The 19,212-nt window shown below is 47.6% G+C and overlaps 1 pseudogene; it reads left to right on the forward strand.

Moving 5' to 3' along the window:
• Positions 1-1,828: 1,828 nt before the first annotated feature.
• Positions 1,829-13,853, forward strand: LOC146182854 (protein argonaute-4-like; annotated as a pseudogene).
• Positions 13,854-19,212: the final 5,359 nt, after the last annotated feature.

The raw sequence follows: 19,212 nt of genomic DNA on the forward strand, positions 1-19,212 counted from the left end.
TCAAAGGAAACAACTTCGACGCTTGCCGCAGGCGAGCTACAGAGTTGAGCACCCACCGCAACTGCATCCTATTAGGATCCCGAGTTGTGATTCCGAGAGCTACGCGCACAAGCTATCTTCCTCATCCACGCCGGACACAGGGGCATCGTTGCCATGAAAGCGTGTGCCAGAAGCTATATGTGGTGGCCTAACATCGACTACGACATTGAAACAGCAGTCCGAAACTGCAAGCCTTGCCAAAGCAGCCGGAGCAATCCGCCGAAAGCTCCTCTCCCAGAATGGGAAAAGCCACACACACCTTGGCACACCCTGCACATTGATTTTGCAGGCCCAATTGAAGGCTGCACTTTCCTTGTGCTCGTAGATGCTTACACCAAATGGCTTGAAATAAGGGAAATGCGACAGACGACTTCGGCAGCAGTCATTGACAACCTCCGATCACTGTTCGCAACGTTCGGAATTCCCCGCAAGGTAGTGTCGGACAACGGAACACCGTTTATATCTGCAGAGATTCTCAAGTTTTATCGCGACAACGGGATCTCATCAGTCACATCGGCCCCCTACCACCCAGCGACAAACGAACAAGTTGAGCGCAACGTGGCCGAACTAAAACATGCCCTTGAGAGAGACCAGACAGGGTCGCTGCAGCGCCGCCTAGCACGTTTTCTTTTCAAGCAGCACACAACAGTGCAAAACACGACAGGCCAGACCCCAGCGAAAATGATGCTCGAGCGCGAAATGCGGACGCAGCTCACAGTTATTCTCCCCGAACCAGAAACAGAGACGACCCGGGAAGAAAAACCGATTCCGCTCTGCGGGACACTTGTTGAGGGGCAGCGCGTCCTCGCCCGCCAGTTTCTCAGAAAACCACGCTGGGAGGAAGCTACTGTTGTGAGACGCATAGGCCTGCGCTCTTGGCTCGTCAGCATACGTGGAACAGTGGCACGCCGACACCTCAACCAGCTGCGTGGATTTACGACGCCTTCCGAGAGAGGTCCGGCAGCAGCGAGGACATATGAACCATCCTCTCACAGCCTGGCATCTCTCTCTGAAGGAAAGACTGCACCCAGGCCAGACCTACAAAGCACAGCGGGCAACATCCAGCCTACAAGTGGTCCTTCCCTGTGCGCACAGAGCCAGCGCGTCTCCACGCGTCCTCGCCGACCCCCTGCACGCTACCAGGCAACTTTTTAAGGGGGAAGGAAGTGTTGTGTTCCAAGTGCTGTGCTCGTCCGTTCTGTTGTGACTGGAGCAGTGCGCGCTAATGAAGAGGCCCGCACCCCTCTTAGCGCTTCGCTAGGAGGACTCGCCGCCTGCCTGCGCTCAGGGGGACGCCCCCCACGGCGGGCTCCGGTCACTCTCCTCCAGTTATGGGAAACAAGCCTCATCCCCATCTCCGGCCTCCGTTCCCTCCGTTCTTCGCCCGGCAGTTCGGCCTACGCCTCGGCCGACGCTGGTCGCACCCTCTTATCTAGTGAATAAACGAAGTTAACAGTTTAACAGTAGCGCGTACGTCTTTTCTACATCGACGACGCGTAAACACGAAAGTTTCGTCATGTCCTGCTGCAGTGCGTGTATTGGGTAACAAGTATCATTATCTGCGCACTACTACTGAGTGGTCGTTTTTCTGATCTTGGTGACGCGCATTGGTCTTTCTGCGGCGGGTCTTATTCATCGAATGGTTAGGCTCACCAGTGTTGTCGACGTCGCGAGAACGTAACTTGATTCAATCACGCTGGCAAAATACTAAGGCTCGTTTGTGAAATAGTTGTTTTGTCCTGCCATGTGTCGCAGAACTTTCCACTGAACTTACACACTGGTACGTCTAATGAACGTCAGCGATGCGTTCCTTTTTTTTCCGGGAGGACCAACCGAATGCACACAGGTCTCCCCCTCGGCGCTCCCTTTCAATGGCGCCTCGCAAAGTTCATTCGCGCAAGCCATGCAGCAGCTCGTGGTCACTGCGGCGCCTCCCCAGCTGCGTTCCTCAACCATCACCGCAGTTGCTAACGTCACCGCAGTCGCCAAAGTCACCGCCGTCACCACCGTTACCGCCGTCATCTCCCGCGGCGGGGGCGCCAACCAGGGCAACGGGACGCACTCCGTGGCTCCCACAGAGGGCTCGCCCACCAGCTCCCAGTAGCCCACGGCCACGCCCATGCGGAACGACGAGCTCAAGCTCCAGGTGAGCGGCGTCGGCCCCGCTTGCGCGCATTTGGAGCCCCCCCCTCCATGTAGCATAACCATTGGTAGTGGGCTGGAACAGTGTAGGGCCCTACAGAGGACTGCCAACAAACTCCAATATTAGACCGATGGTTTGTTCTGCCGATGCCTTCATGGGCTGAATGTTTGGTGTTATAGGTCATACGTTAGCTACTGAAAAGTGTAGCTATCTGAGGCGCAAGGCACATTGCACGTGCCAGGATATAGGCGCTTTGGGAACGCACCACATGTGGCCATAAGGTTTCAGTAGAGTGCTACGGGAAATGGTGACATGGGCACTGCCCAGCAACCTGTATTGTCCAAGCATCGCTGCTTGTGTTGTAGCTGCTCAGCTAGCTGACGAGAGGCCCTCGCATGGCTCGCATGGCGAAATCTGGCAGGCGCTGTTGAAAAGCAGTGGTTGCGCCTGCAGTCGGTTTGCTCCTCTTTCTGGACTGGGTAGACTGCGCTGCGATTGACACGAAAAACTTTCTCGGGCTGTCTATAGCTGTTGCTTCCCCTTGGAGAGCGAGGTCTCAAATTATCGAGTTTCATTCGCAATCGAAGTTATCCAAAAGTTAAAATTAAAATAAAAACAGACGGAGCGGACATCTCGATACGGTGTGCTCGCCTGTGCCACTGAGGTCATCAGCAGGTGTGATACAGTCGATTGAGCACTCAAAGACTTTGCGATGGATTCCGTGATAGCCGATAAGCCCCATGTCTAAAGGTCCATATGCACTTAATCGCCAGCTGAATCATAAACGCTCGTGCTTTCAGCTGTAACGTATCTACATTACCAGAGCATTCTCTTCAATTCGCATCAACTCGCTTTTCTGAGATCCTTTAGAAAGCCTTATGAGCAATCGGAAGCGGAAATGTGGTGATTTAGCTGAATTCTGCCACTGCCACGCTTGAGTCTGGGCGCAGAAAAATGAACAACGACGAAGCGCTTCATCCTGACGTCCGTGTTCTTATGCTTCATCTTTGTGCGCTCAGTGCCGCAAGCATCGTATCAAACCAGCTAGTCCAAGAACAAATACTGTTAGACTGCCGCGATTTGTTCCTGTGATGTCTGCAGGAAATCGAGCAGATCCTGACGTCTCACTTTCCACGCCGACTTGCTCAGGGCAGACTGGGCCGGCCGATCCAGTTGACCGCCAACCATTTCAGCTTGGAGATCCGTACCGGAAACGTGTACCACTATGACGGGGAGATCTGCTCCGAAACACGCAAGGAGGCCAAAGTCCCAGAGAAGCGCAAGTACTGCTGCATCAGCACCAAGATAAACCGCATGGTCATCGAGATGCTTGTCAAGAAGTACCGGCTCGTCCTCAGTGGCTGCTTACCCGCTTTCGACGGCCGCAAAAACCTATACACGAGGCGGAAGCTCAAGTTCCGCCAGCGTACCTTCACGGTCGATTTCGAAGAAGACCAACGGATTCAGAAGTTCTTTGTCAAGATCCAATACGCGGCCACCGTAAATCGGGACGCACTGCACGCCGTATTCGATAACCTCGTCAACCAGGTTCCCCAGGAAGGTCTCCAGGCCGTGGACATCGTTCTGCGGCACGGACCATCAATCAAATTGACGCCTGTTGGACGATCCTTCTTCGAGGCGCCTCCGCCAAATGACAACACTGTTGCAGGTGGCCGCGAAGTCTGGTTTGGCTACTACACGAGCGTCCGGCCAGCTCAGTGAAAGCCTATGCTCAATATTGAAATATCGGCCACTGCTTTTTACTAACCTCTGCCCGTTATCGACTTCATGTGCAAGCTGTTCAGCAATGGCCGGCGCGAGATGTCGGCTGGAGACTTCAGGGATCTGCGCGACTACTAGAATGTTCATCTCAACAAGGAGCTGTAGGGCCTGCGTGTGAAGGTTACACACCTTTCCTACCCGCGAAAATACAAGGTAGTGCGCGTCACGAAGGAACCGGCGAAGAAGCTCTTCTTCAGCATGGAAGACGGCTCCCGCTGCTCTGTGGCTGAATATTTTCATAGCCGCTACGGCCGCCTCTTGCACCTCAACCTACCCAGCATCTAGACTGGCAGCGCAACCCATCCGGTCTACCTGCCGCTGGAGGTCTGCACGATTGTCGAAGGCCAGAACTGCAAGAAGAAACTTGACGAGAACCAGACGTCAGAGATGATCAAGCGCATTGCGCAGCCTCCGGCCAAGCGGTTCAACGAGATCCGCCGGTCGGTGCGGAACTTGGGTAGCAACAGCGATCCGTGCCTGCGTGAGTTCGGCATTAAGATCAACACCGAGCCGACTCAGCTGACGGGCCGCGTGCTCGACCTGCCGTCCCTGGTCTTCGAGAACAACTCCGTCGACAAACCCCGTGATGGAACCTGGGACTTGCACGGCCGCTTTTACAAGCCGGCCACGCTGGCCCGCTGGACGCTGCTCTGCCTGAGTCGCTTCGCTCAGCGAGACAGCTTGGACAACTTTGTAAAAATGCTCATCCTCGTCGGCAAGGAGGTTGGCGCACGTGTCGAACTGCCGCTGGACGTACCCACGATTGACGCGAACCGCAAGCCCATGCGGAGCATTCTGCTCGAGGAACAGCGCAAGACTGCTAACCTGGAGATGGTCATCATCGTGTTCACCAAGAACTCGAACTACGCCGAGATAAAGCAGGTGGCCGAGACCGAGATCGGGTTGCGCACCCAGTGCGTGATGGACAACAATGTGATCAACAAGTGCAACGCTGCGCTCATCACCAACCTGTGCCAGAAGAACAACACCAAGCGTGGCGGCATCAATAACGGCCTATTGACTCAGGATAAGCCGGCTATCTTCCAGAAGCCGGTGATTATCATCGGCGCGGACGTGACTCACCCGGCGCCCGGAGACAAGCTCTGGCCTTCGATCGCAGCTTGCGTCGGCAGCCTCGACTTCATCCCGTCCAAATTTCATGCCACCATTCGCATGCAGATGGAGGATTCCGCCGCCACTTCGCGACTGGAGATCATCAAGGACCTCAAGGACATGATGAAAGACATGATGAAGGCTTTCTACCGAGCCATAAGGCACGAGCCGGAGCGCATCACCTACCGGGATGGTGTGAGCGATGGTCAGTTCATGGAGGTCCGCAACCGCGAGATGAGTCTGAAAAGCGAAATCATTTCGCCGAACATTGCCCCGGTATTACTGTGGCCTGAACTCACCCGTAGTTAGGGCGGCATCTTATCAGCTCATTGGTTTATCGAACATATCTACTGAGGTAGTTTATGGTTCTTAAATTAGATCCTCTTCTATGATTCTTGCTTGCGCCAGGTAAGCGCCATCCGACTGGCCTGCCAGGAGCTGTCTCCGAACGAGACGTAAGAGCCGGCGCTGGCGTTCATCGTGGTCCAAAAGCGCCATCACACACGTTTCATGCGCGTTAGCGACCGGGACGGGGTGGGAAAGTGCCGCAATGTGCCTCCCGGCACCACGGTCGACTCCGTGGTGACGCACCCGCTTGACTGACTTCTACCTCTGCAGCCACTTCGGCATTCAGGTGGGAAGTGTCGTGGCATTGAATTCCACTAGTCGGTATTTGCTTGTGGCCGTGTAGATGCTTATGGGATAGCTGAAAGAAATGCTGTTCTAAACTGTGGTCAGGCGGTGTCGCGATAATGAAATGCCATTATTATTTGTAGATGTATCGTAGAGGATAATCGGGTCGCTGAACTGTCCAACGTATAGAAAAACGAGCTGGGATAGCTCAGAACCTGCAGGTTTGTGACATTCTGTCAACTAGCACGATGCAGTGCAACCTGAACTGATGGGCTAATTGGTCAGATGTAGCTTCAGACGACGCAGCGTAACGGCAAGAGGCCAACAAACTTATGTTGTCAGTTCAACGCTGTGTTTGTCCCCTCCTCTCGACAGTCCTCGTGCCGCTATGCTGCAAAACCTGAAAGGATGCATTGGCCACGGGATATCTTAAAACGGAGCTCAGGATGTCTGTTGGTTTTTGGCGCAAAAAAAAACGTCTTTTTTTTTAAGTGAAGGGGGCTATCGCAGACGCCGCGACACACTTAGGGGTAGGCATAGAAATACCGCTCATAGAAATTCACGATAGATTTCAAAGCCGGGTTTCGTTTTCACAGGGCGCGTACAATTTTCTTGTTAACAACCATAAACATCCTAGGCGAGTTTGCGAACATTTATTTCCGGCAGTGAGTTTTCAAAATACCGCCCATATACGGGCATGAGTCGAGAGCGCGACCCATGCAGAGAAATATACGCCTAAACGGAACTTCTCGTATCCTCAAACCACCAGTGGAGATAGCCGACTGTTAAAGGCTGACAAGTGCTTTGAAGAAATGTTTGACAAAGATTCTACTTCATGCCGAGTGCTGTTTTAAAAAACGCGGCTATTGTGAAGCCATATGTACCCCGAAATCGTCTCCACTTCCGCCGGGTGTTTACATGAATTGCGCAGGCTTCTTGTGCCTGATACTCTTCCGCGTGCATTAACTTCCCTCGTAATGCTTTCGTTCAAATTATATAGCAAAGTCAGAACAGTCAGAACAGCATTAAAAGAACCTGCAAAGTCATGGCAAGGAAACAAGAATGCGGCGTACTTACTTTGTCCATGACTTGAAGACTACCGTCAACGTAAACGTTAGTAATATTTTAGCGGCAGTATATTCAAGAGATAAGGTAGCTTGCGCGGCACAATGTTCGAAATGTGGGAGGCTTGCGAGATTGAGAGAACTCAGCTTATTAATCTTTCAAGGATATATGTCACTGTTCACTATAAAATTATCGGAACACAGTAGAACGTTGAGCTAATTGGTTGGACTTCGGACATGACGAAACATGCAGCTGAATTGACAATCCACAGAACACACACACACACACACACACACACACACACACACACACACACACACACACACACACACACACACACACACACACACACACACACACACACACACACACACACACACACACACACACACACACACACACACACACACACACACACACACACACACACACACACACACACACACACACACACACACGCACACACACACACACACGCACACACACACACGCACACACACACACACACACGCACACACACACACACACACGCACACACACACACACACACGCACACACACACACACACACGCACACACACACACACGCACACACACACACACACACGCACACGCACACACACACACGCACACACACACACACGCACACACACACACACACACACGCACACACACACACACACACACACACGCACACACACACACACGCACACACACACACACACACACACACACGCACACACACACACACACACACACACACACACACACACACACACGCACACACACACACACACACGCACACACACACACACACGCACACACACACACACACACACACACACACACACACGCACACACACACGCACACACACACGCACACACACACACACGCGCACACACACACACGCACGCACACACACACACACACACACACACACACACACACACGCACACACACACACACACACACACACGCACGCACACACACACACACACGCACACACACACACACGCACACACACACACACACACACACACACACACACACACACACACACACACACACACACACACACACACACACACACACACACACACACACACACACACACACACACACACACACGCGCACACGCGCCTTCTTTCTCAACTGTTGCTATGTATGTACACATCACTTAATCCTACACGGTCCTCCCATTGACCTAAATATTCTTTCTCTTTCAATAAGAGGACCGAAAGCGTGCTAACACAATCCTCAACACCCCCAGATATCGCCCAGGCTTCAGAAATCTAAATCGTCAGCTTATCCTAATTGATGCTCAAACGAAACTGCATTATTAGGGTGGGCTGAATTCCAGACTTGTCCAATATTGCAGACCGCGTTCACTTATTCTGTCGTTGATACATCTAGCTCCACGTCTAACCAATCTGTTTCTTGTCACAGAACAGGGGAATCTGATATACTATCCCTTGATGACATTCTGAATATCTATTTCGGTGCGCTGTTTTTGCATCCTAATTTATTCCCTTTCCCGTTCACTCGCGCACACATACTTTTAACTTTTTCGGGAGTCGTAGGAATAATTTGAATGCCGTGCTTTTTACCAATTTGTGGGCAAAACCATGGAAATAGGGCGCCAGAGATGTTTTTATTCCTCTGCATCAATTGTGCTTTCTCTATCCTTTTTCGCTATATTGTGGCGCATTTTTCACGAGAGCACACTCTAGCTTTAAATTACCCACCACTTTGCTCGTTCTCTCGGAAAGCGGATCATTATTTTCTTTTCATTGCATGGCGTGCACTCGCGACTCGTACTCCTATACGTTTCCGAAGCTTATGAAAACGCTGTGCCTTTATAATTACTTTCGCAATCTGTTCTGGGATGTTCACGGTTACTGTACCCCGAGTGAAATCACGGGCGCAATGTCAAGTGAGAAAACGGCATTGAAAGATTATGGTTCCATGTATTCCAATTTGGCAGCAGCGGCAGCTCGTGTTACGCACCTCGCCAGCACTCTTCTGTGATTTTCCAGGTTGATCACTATTCTTATACCTTCAGTCCAAACCTGCCGCTGCTGCTGCTGCTGCTGCTGCTGCAAAAAAAAAATTCTTGTTGATGCATTTCTGCGTTTATCGTTCTAGTTTTTGGCATGTCCCGCTGCTGCGCGTGTAGAGGAGTGCTGTCTGAAGAGCACTCACAACTGACATGCTGCGCGTGCGACTTTTCCTTCCACTTGGGCGCTTGCTCGGGTGTGACTGATGAAACCCTCAAGGGGAAGAGAGAATCGTTTAGAAAAACATGGAAGCGTGGGTCTTGCAGGCGGAATACAAGTAATGGCGCAATCACAGGGAAAGCCGACCAGGCAGAAGTTAATATCCCTACAATTCGTTTAGACATAAACAGAAAGCTTAGCTCTCTCCTTTGCCTCCCTGAAAAAGTGGACGGAATAGAAAAGGCAATTGACTTGCTTTCGGATAAGTTCGACAAGTTCAAAGAACGACTCGGTGCCCAAGAGAAGGAAACAAAAGAGCTCAAAGTTCGAGTTACAGTGCTGGAAAGCAACTCTGCTGGGTCTGATTTGACCGAGATCAAGTCTAGTGTCAATGACCTGGAATGGCGTAGTCTGCGTTTAAACCTAGAATTTCTTGGTGTTATTCAGAGTGAACAGGAAGACCTACTGGCTAAGAATAAGGAAGTGGGGGCCGAGGTTTCTCTTGAACCACTACTGCAACAGGATATCATGACCATGCATAGACTGCCCGCGAAAAAGGGCAGAACTCCCATCATTCTTTTCCGGTGTTCTCGTCAGGGGTTGAGGGACAAATGGTTCGCGAAATGGAGCGCCTTCCGTGATGTAGACAGCTCTGTCTTTGTCAAAGAGAACATGACCAAGTATTCGCGAGACCTCCTTGGAACCGTGAAAGAGCAGGCGAAAAGATTTGGCTTCAAATTTGCTTGGCACGTCAATGGCAAAATATTGGTTAGAAGGAAAAAAGGGGACTCCGCCTTTGCCATTCGGTCAGAGAATGACCTTGCTCTGCTAGACCAATAACTCGCCGTAAAATGAAAACTAAATATGGAGTATCACGAATTACTACTTCCCCATAAAGTAAACGGTTGCCTCGACCTAAATAATTTCTCTACCTTACATATCAACGTCCGGTCTCTGCGTAACAAGTTTGATGACTTCTCATATTTTGTTGACAGTCTGCAGCACAATTTTGATGCAATTCTGCTAACTGAAACGTGGGCCGTATGCGATGCTGACTTAGTGAAACTGCCCGGCTATGATCCTTGTTTCCTGAATCGCCCCTCTCGTGGAGGGGGTGTTGCCATTTACGTAAAGAACAGTGGCCTTCATAGCGAAGTATTACCTGAGTTCTCTATAATGACTCCTGACTCTGTAATGCTTGCGCTGAAGACTGCGGACAAAATCGTTTCTGTCGTTTACAGGCCGCCGTCAGGTGACCCAGATAAGTTCTTAACACATCTCGACAAATGTCTTGATTTTGCCGCTGTTTTCCAATACTCTACTATTATTGGTGGTGACCTCCACATTAATACACTTGAACCTTCTAGTATAAATTGCCATTTGAATCACACAATTGCTTCCAATGGTTTTACAAATCTTATCACTACTCCTACAAGGATAACACCGACGTCAATCAGTACAATTGACCTTTTTATAGTAGACACAATTGTCTCCCCCGTCATTTCTGCTGGTACTATTGCTTGTGACCTCAGTGATCACTGTGCCATTTTCGTATCAGTGCCACATGGCTGCTCAGCAAGGTACGTACAACCAAATAGTTTTGCTTATCAATGTATAATTGATGTGACATTTGCCCGATTTCGCGAATCTGTACGCGTTGCAGATTGAAACTGTGTTTTTGCCTGTTCTTCCGTTGATGGATCTTATGAGCTCTTTTTAAGTACTTTGAAAGACATTTACAATACGTGTTTTCCTTGGAAAACAAAGAAATCAAACACGACACTCCGTAAACCTTGGGTGACTCCAACACACGTCAAAATGATGAATCATAAGTCTAGGCTCTTCAAACGCTTTATGTCCACTCGGAACCCTGATCCCCTTACAGCTTTCCAAAAATACCGCAACAAGTTAACTAACGTACTGCAAAGATCAACATCTGCCTATCAATCGCGTACCCTCACTAGCAGGGAAGGTCCGAAAGCATTTTGGAAACTTTTAAATGAATCGTTTCTAAAGAAGAATAAAAATACGCACTTATGTCAGCTTGTGATCGATGGCTTGCCCTATTCCCGCTCTTTGCTGGCAGAAAAATTCAATGGCTTCTTCACAAGCTTTAGACCGAGTGGTTCCGCGGTCGAAGCACTTCGGTTTCTTCAAAATACAGATTTAGGGACTTTTGCTTTTCATTTAACGACCAGCGAGGAAGTTTTTAGTGTTATAATGAACCTAAAAGCTACAAGTTGCACCGATTTCGATGGCTTCCAAATTAAACCAGTTAAATTTGTTGCGGATCTCTTAGCACCATGCTTAAGCTATATCTTTAACTTGCCGCTCACATCAGGAATATTTCCTGCACGAATGAAATATGCAAACGTAACTGTTATTTTCAAAGGAGGCGATAGAAACAAGATGACAAACTATAGGCCAATTTCTATTCTCCCTGTTTTTTCAAAGGCTCTTGAAAAAGTAATGCTTAAGAGAATCGATGCGTTCTTTTCTAAACATGCCTTAATAAATGCGAGTCAGTTTGGATTTCGAAAGGCCAAGTCCACGGACTCTGCTTTACTCTTGCAAAAGTATCGAAGCCAAAAGTTTGATCCTTGGTATTTTCATCGGCTTTACAAAAGCTTTCGACCTTCTTAATTAAGAAATACTACTCTGTAAACTTGAAAGCTATGGTGTCCGTGGTCTTTCCCTCCAACTCTTTCGTTCTTATTTAAACAGGCACCAGCAGGTCGTTTCGATCGATAATAACAAGTCTAGCTCCCTTTTCATTGAATGTGTTGTCCCGCAAGGTAGCCTTCTTGGGCTGTTCCTTTTTAATGTCTATGCTAACGACCTTCCGAGCATAGCCTATCATACAAGTTGTATTCAGTACGCTGACGACACAAGTTTATTTCTCCGGGGATCTTCTGCCGATGAACTAATCAATAGTGCAAATCTGGTTCTTTGTGCTCTCCACAAATGGTCCACAGCTAATGGTTTGGTAGTTAACTCTAACAAGACCAAAGCAGTCTTTTTTTCGTCCCCTTAGCCTGGATATTACAGTAAACAATACTCTGCATCTAGAAAATATCATTATTGAAATTGTTCAAATCACTCGGTGTTGTATTCGACTCTCGCATGAGGTGGTCTGACCATATAATGTAGTTGGAAAGCAAGCTAACTAGATCTGTTGGTTTCTTCTCGAGACTGCGTAACGAATTTTCCCCAAAGCATAAGCTCCTTATTTATCACGCTATAAATCAATCGCACATAAACTACTGTCACCGCGTTTGGGGTACAACATCCAAAACAAATCTAAACATCATACTCGGTCTCCAAAAGAAGGCAATTAGACTGATCGCTGGTGCCATGCTACACTGCCCACACAGAAATATTATTTCCGAAATATAGGATTCATCGTGTACATACCATGTTTGAGTATCGTCTACTTCACTGCCTTAAACTGTCACCTCAATGCTTAACTGACTTCTTGAAGAATATATCTGCACTTAAGCCTTACGAACAACCCTTTCACACTAGAAGTAAACAAATATGGGACGTTCCTCGAACGAGGACGTTATACGCTAACCAGAGCCTTCGTTTTACTTTACCATGCATATTAAATCATTATAGTATATACAACCCAAACATCTTTACCGCCTCAATTAAGGACTTTAAGCTATATTTTATCAATTCCGCACTGTCTCTCTGTACTTTCCGTTCCTTGCCTTAAGCATTATTACAAGAATAGTCACTTCATTTTCATTACGTTTTGCTATGTTTCGTGCATACTGTTACATTATTGTGGGCCGTTAATTTACTGTGCTGGTTTTTAACTTGCTGTTACACTTGCATATATGTGCTCTTTCTGTGCTTTATAATTTTCATGTTATATATGTATATCTTCGCCTTAATGTCAGACGTCCTGTTGCTCTGCCATTACTGGGCCTCGGGCAACTCTCAAGCTATCGTAGCTTTTCGCCCGAGGCCCATTTCCAGTATATTACTGGAAATAAAAATTTGTGCGATGTCAGTGCACGTTAAAGATCCCCAGGTGGTCGAAACTACTCCATAGCCCTCCACTACGGCTCCCCTTTCTCTCTTTCCACTTTCACTCCCACCATCATTCCTTCCCTTACGGCGCGGTTCAGGTGGCCACAGAGCAAGTGTGACAGATACTGCGCCTTTCCCTTCCTGTGAACCAATTATATTTTCAATTTTCATTTTTTTTTTCAATTCAATTTGAGCTAAGCCTTTCACTAGTAGGATCTGCATCGTGACAGAAGCACCACTGTATCTCGCTGACGTCACAGGACACATGTCGCGCATTTTTTCTTTTTGTGCTTCGTTGCGCAACAGCCATTTAAGCTACCCTGCTGAGTGCGATGTGTTTAAAAATGGCCTTACGGTTCGAAATTCCCTTCAGAGGCAGCTACGTTAGGAGTTTGTACTATTGCATGAGTCTTGGGCGTTGTGGTGCGACATGACCTGGCATGAGACATATGACTCGGATTGATCGTCTTTTTCCTATCGCCTCACCGCGGCTGTTTGTGGGGTCGCAGGGCACGAGCAAGCTTTCGCACTACTACGTCGTCTGGGACAATTCCAACTTCACGGCGGACGACGTTGAGAAGCTGAGCTATTATTACCTCTGCCACACCTACGCCCGCTGCACACGCAGCGTGAGCATCCCGGCGCCTGTGTACTACGCTCACCTGGCCGCGTACCGCGCCAAGAACCACGTGATGAGTAAGGTTGACGTGTCCAGCTCGAGCAGCGACTCGTCCGGCAGCAGTGGGGACTCGGTGTCCACCAGCCAGTACGTGGAAGCCGTCAAGGTGCTCGACTCCCTCCAGACTGCCATGTACTTCGTCTGAGGAGGACCGCTGCCCTGTGAGCGAAATTCATTGTTAACATTCCTGACACCACCTTATAAGCTTTAATGCGGCATGGTTTTAATGCTTAGGATATCAGACGTCGTAGTCCAGGGCTCTGGATTACCTTTCCACTATTTGGGGAAGATGTGGGAAGGGGGTTCTGCCTAGTGTCCGCCGCGGCTAGGATTCCATCCTGGTTGCAGGCACACGGCAGTCTACCGTCGAATGCAATGGGTTCCTTGGCAGATCAGCTGTAGAAGAAGCAATCATTACAGGACGGGAAAAGAGCCCTCGACTCGGCGTGAGGATGGTTGAACAAAGGCACAGAAGGTACTATGCAAACTGACCGATTGTGCCCACTGGCGATCCTATCTTTGGCCATGAAATATATAATAATAATATATGCCCTCGACTCGGCGTGAAGATGGTTGAACAAAGACACAGAAGGTACTATGCAAACTGACCGATTGTGCCCACTGGCGATCCTATCTTTGGCCATGAAATATATAATAATAATATATAATGAAATACAATGCAACCACCGGTATTTACGATGTTTCGGCGATGTTTCCGAAATTCCTAAAAATAAAGCCATGTGCTCGGTGCAGCATTCGAGTTCCTTCGGCTCCCATTTAGAATCAGCTGCGCTATTATGGCAGCAAGGCAATAATCACTTGACCGTCATTCATTATTGCGCTTTAAAAGAAACCTACCGGGCAGTGAGCAGTGGACTACACAGAATGTTGGTGCGCAACACTGCTGTCGTTCCCCATTGCGGCGCAATAATAAAAGTGCAGTATTAAATGACAATGAGAGCTACCGATTAGCCCGATTGTAAAGCAAGCGAGGAGCCAAACTATTGGGAGGGCACTCGAGCTCACCTGTCGGGGTATTGGGCGACTGTAAACAATGAGCGTGACAGCGTTAGGCACCCGCTTACCGGCTCACTCTGCTATTCCCCATTCGCGTATATGCACTTTGATACCCGCCCAAGTCTTTTATTCCTGTCTTACTATACACCCACACACATAACCCTTAACACACAGTCGCATAGGATAGCACATTATGTCTGACTTCGAATATCTTATTTTGTTAAACCCAGGATCCCAGGGTCGTGGAAGGCTGTATTCCAATCTTGCCCTTTCATCTCAAAGCTTGAAATGACAGCGCCTAACGATTCTGCCCTCGTGACGTCACACAGCACGACGGCCATTCATTTTGCTCTGTGAAAGCTAAGCTGCCGCAGGAAGTAAACCAAGCACTGTTTTACCACGAGTTACAATGCCTTGACAAAAGCCATGGCGGGACTTAATAGTTATGCAGGATAAACTGAAACGAAAGCTCGTGAAACTCAAGCTGTGAAACTTCTCTCGGCGAGACGAAAGTACACGTACATGCCACAATGCTTCAGAGGAATAACACGTGAGGTTAAATTTTCGTTTCACTAATTGACTTGGTTACACCTGTTTTTTCCAGTTGTTCGGCACCTTTTTTTTTTTCTTTTTGCTCATCGACGTCAAGGGCACTTTTTATTTTTTATTTATTTTAAAATAAAGTGTGTTTTCCTATTTGCATTTCTGCGTCAGTTTATTTAAAAAGCAGTAGGCCGCACACGCGAAGACAAAATTCCTTTTGAGAGCGTAATACTGTTCAAGGTATTTTGTACAGCATTTGTTTTCTATGGCTGCAGTAACGTGTGTCAGACACTAAACTCTGCATGTGGAAGGCGCCGGAGGTAGTTTTCTGCTAACTCTTAAATAGTAGACACGCCCTGCACGTGTCGGCACCGGAAATGTTTTGTGCATGGTTGATGCTTTCTGCAGCTTTATGATGCTTTTCTGGAGCACACACGCATTGACTTCCTCCTGTCGGTACTTAATAAGTTTATTCGGACATTAATCATATACATAGAACATGTCCACGGGAAGAGGCAAAAGGAAGAAGCTGGTGACATACTTCCTGACGCGGCCTCACCACGGGCAGAAGGATGGACAAGCTCAAGGCCAGTTTCACCAAGGCAACACAAAACAAAACATAACCAATGAAAAAAAAACAACTCATAGATTTTATTTGGCATTGTAAGAAATTAGATGAGAACCATGGTACCGAAAGCAAGGAAAATACATCAGTAATGCTGCAATTCGCGACACAAAATGTAAACAAAATAATAGAAGACAAGCACAACAAGTCACATAGATTCCTAAGAAGTGGAAAAAAGCAACTTCATTTTCTTTTTAAATTGAAAAATAGTTTTACTGCTTATAGCATCATCGATTATCGAAGGATAGGCATTGCATACTATACTAATTTGGTTATCTGTATGTTGGGTGCCGTGGAAACACGAGTGGCGCGAGTGGAAACAAGAGAGGTAGCACGCAGACTTGCAGGCGGTATTTCTGTTCACATATCTATTTCTAAATGATGTGATGTCTTGTTTAATTTTATGAAAAATATGTACAGCAACAGAATAGTTATGGCACACAAGAAATGGAGGAATATGTGGGGCATGAATTGAGTGGTCGCCGTTTGAAGCGTTTGTGGAACAAGAGCGTAAAGGCCTTTTTTGCAAAGAAAATAGTCTGTCTGAACAAATTTTGTTGCAAGTCCTCCAGATTAGATTACAGAATACCAGTTGAGAATGGACTAAGCTAAATACAACTGTTTTTTTTTTTTATCTGCAAGGGCAGCAGGTGTCTGATACGATTGATCACACCAACTGACCAAGCTACCTGCAGAAGAACATGATTTACATGGTCACCCCAGCCTAGGTCACTACGGAAAAATACGCCCTGGAATTTACAGGAGGTTACAGATTTAATCAGGGTATCGTTAAGCTGGAGTTGAATGGGATAATCTATAGGCTTATTTCTAGGATGGAACAATATGAGTTCAGTTTTCTTAACATTAAATTTCAGTTTATTCACAGCAACCAAAGCATCAGTTCATGTAGCCTGGAGTTGGAGCGACACGTTCGCGAAGCTTAAAACAAGAAAAGAATGTTCGCGTTATCTGCGTATAAAACAATGTTAGAATAAGTTCAAATATTTACTACGTCGTTTATATATAATATAAAAAGAAGGGGCCTCAGTATGGATCCCTGAGGAACACCGAAGTTTATTATTTCTGATTCAGATACGGCATTGTTTAGTCGTGTGCACTGAGTGCGATTGGACAAGTAGCTTAGCAATAACCTGTGAGGCGTTCCACGAATACCATATCTGTGTAATTTATGAAGTAGAATGTCGTGCTTAACCGAATCGAAGGCTTTGGATAAGTCAAGAAATACACCGACAGTGAAAAGCCTGTGCTCAATATTATTAATCAAACTTTTTTTGATTTCGCTTGTAATACTAAAATATGGAATTGACTGTCGAAATGGCGACCAGGTTGCCCTGTATGGATTGAACCGCTCTCTTGGGACAGACTAAGCACACTTGAGTTCACTACTAGGGGCCAGTACAAGACTGATTGCAAAACTGGACTTTTGCTATATACCATCCGCTAGCGGCGGGTGGAGGTGGTTATGCAATATGCAGAGCAACCTGAAAGTAGTTTCTCGACCAAGGTACAAGAATTCTCGTAGTCGCCGCACTGAGCTTAGCACCTTTGCTGCATACTAGAGTAACAAGGACAAGATACGGGCCCTTTTTTTCAACCGAAGACACAATCCTATGGCGGTCAACAAAAAGAGGCATTCTTTGCGAATTAAGAAATCGACGGCACACCTATTGAGTCGTGGGCTGCATACCGACGAATTGACCTATTTGCAAGGCATTGTGGAGTACTTCGTACCTAGACATCCAGCAACTGAAGATGCTGGCACTGACCACCATTTTCTTCCTTCGCACGGTGTGCTACAAACGACTAACTTGAATTGCAAAGTAAAATTGACGCGGGGGGGGGGGGGGGGCGGGAGGGGACTTAAGGAATCACGAAAGTCGTCGCATTCAGACACTGTTATGTAGAAGCAAGCATCCAGTTTCACACCATTGGCTTGCAGAGAAAAAGGCCCATACAGTCATTGAGGTTTTCAGTCCTTATGGGAACAAGCAGCTAGTGCGAGACAAACATGATACCACTTGTGCGGAAGACGTCCACTGAGATCGTGTTGTGCTCTGTGAAGTCGTACTTTTCTGGTGGCTCGATAGTATTCAGGAGCGCTTTCGGCTTGCGAATGTAGCATCAGAAATTGCCGCCGTCCTTTTGACGGTTTACTTTTTTTTTCAGAGCATCTTGGACGCGTAATATTGACGTCACCGTCAGCCTTAGCACCTGAGGACTTTAGTCTGTGCCACGGAAGCGTGGAATGATCGTTGAAGTAATTGTCGGGATCGATTGAATGCTGGCTGGGAGATTGCAGGAGTGATAAAGGAGTTCAAAAAAAGCCAAAATTTCCGCCGTACAAAGGAAGGTGCCAAAGGTATCAAGAATGTGATAGACGTAGCCGGTATAGCAAGCAAAACTGTTTATTTATACATCAGGTAATGGCGTCCGTTTTCGCTCTGCTTGGCGCGGTCGCCCATGCCGGGGTCTCTCGGCGGTCCGCCTGGTTAGCTTGCCGCTTGGGGTGCTGTCGTCAGTGGCGCCCACAACAAAGAAGGCGTCCCCACCAGCACGTATCACAGGCTTTCCTGCGAATAATTAGAAGATACAAGCAGGATATAAAATGATTTCTGCGAGATAAAGAGGCTGAACATACCATGTGTTGCAAAGAAGAGTGGACATCAGAAAAGAAGAAAATGACGTTAGCAACTAATATATATAAATAACTTTTGATAATTGACTTTTTAACTGTTAGGGGCAGGCATCTTGTTTCAATATTTCCAGCCGGCCATTACTAATATACCCTTATAAGCTCTTTGAATTTCGAACGCGCGATTTCCCTCGATGCTGAGGCACAGCAAATTTTCGGTATATGCCATCAAAAGACGCGATTCCAAAAAATCTGCGCTCTAAACGACGCCCTCGGCGCCGACACCACGTGACGCAATTATCACATAATCTCCTTTTTCCTGCGTAGACTTGAGAAGCTTCCTATGCAGTAAGCTGATTATTATCTGATACTTGACTATGTTAACGTTGCTCATCTGCTTCAAGATGTCTGCCAACACGAGTACAACTGCACTACCGAAACTGTTTCCGTATCTCAGAAAGGCTGCTTTGAAAAAATTTGGCATGACAGCCTTTCGAAGCTAAAACACCTTTTATACTTATGGTGCAATGTAACTATCATCGGATGTATGCAACCTCTCTTTGTTATAAGCACTTTGAACGCGCTGGAAGTCACCGAAACGGTGGGTAGGCTTTACTGGGTACTTCGGCGACGTCTATTCTTATTTAGGTAGCTCTGTTAAGCGAG

Source organism: Amblyomma maculatum, chromosome 7 (genome assembly GCF_055883805.1).
Source record: "Amblyomma maculatum isolate TAMU_Amacu chromosome 7, ASM5588380v1, whole genome shotgun sequence".
NCBI classification, from domain to species: domain Eukaryota; kingdom Metazoa; phylum Arthropoda; class Arachnida; order Ixodida; family Ixodidae; genus Amblyomma; species Amblyomma maculatum.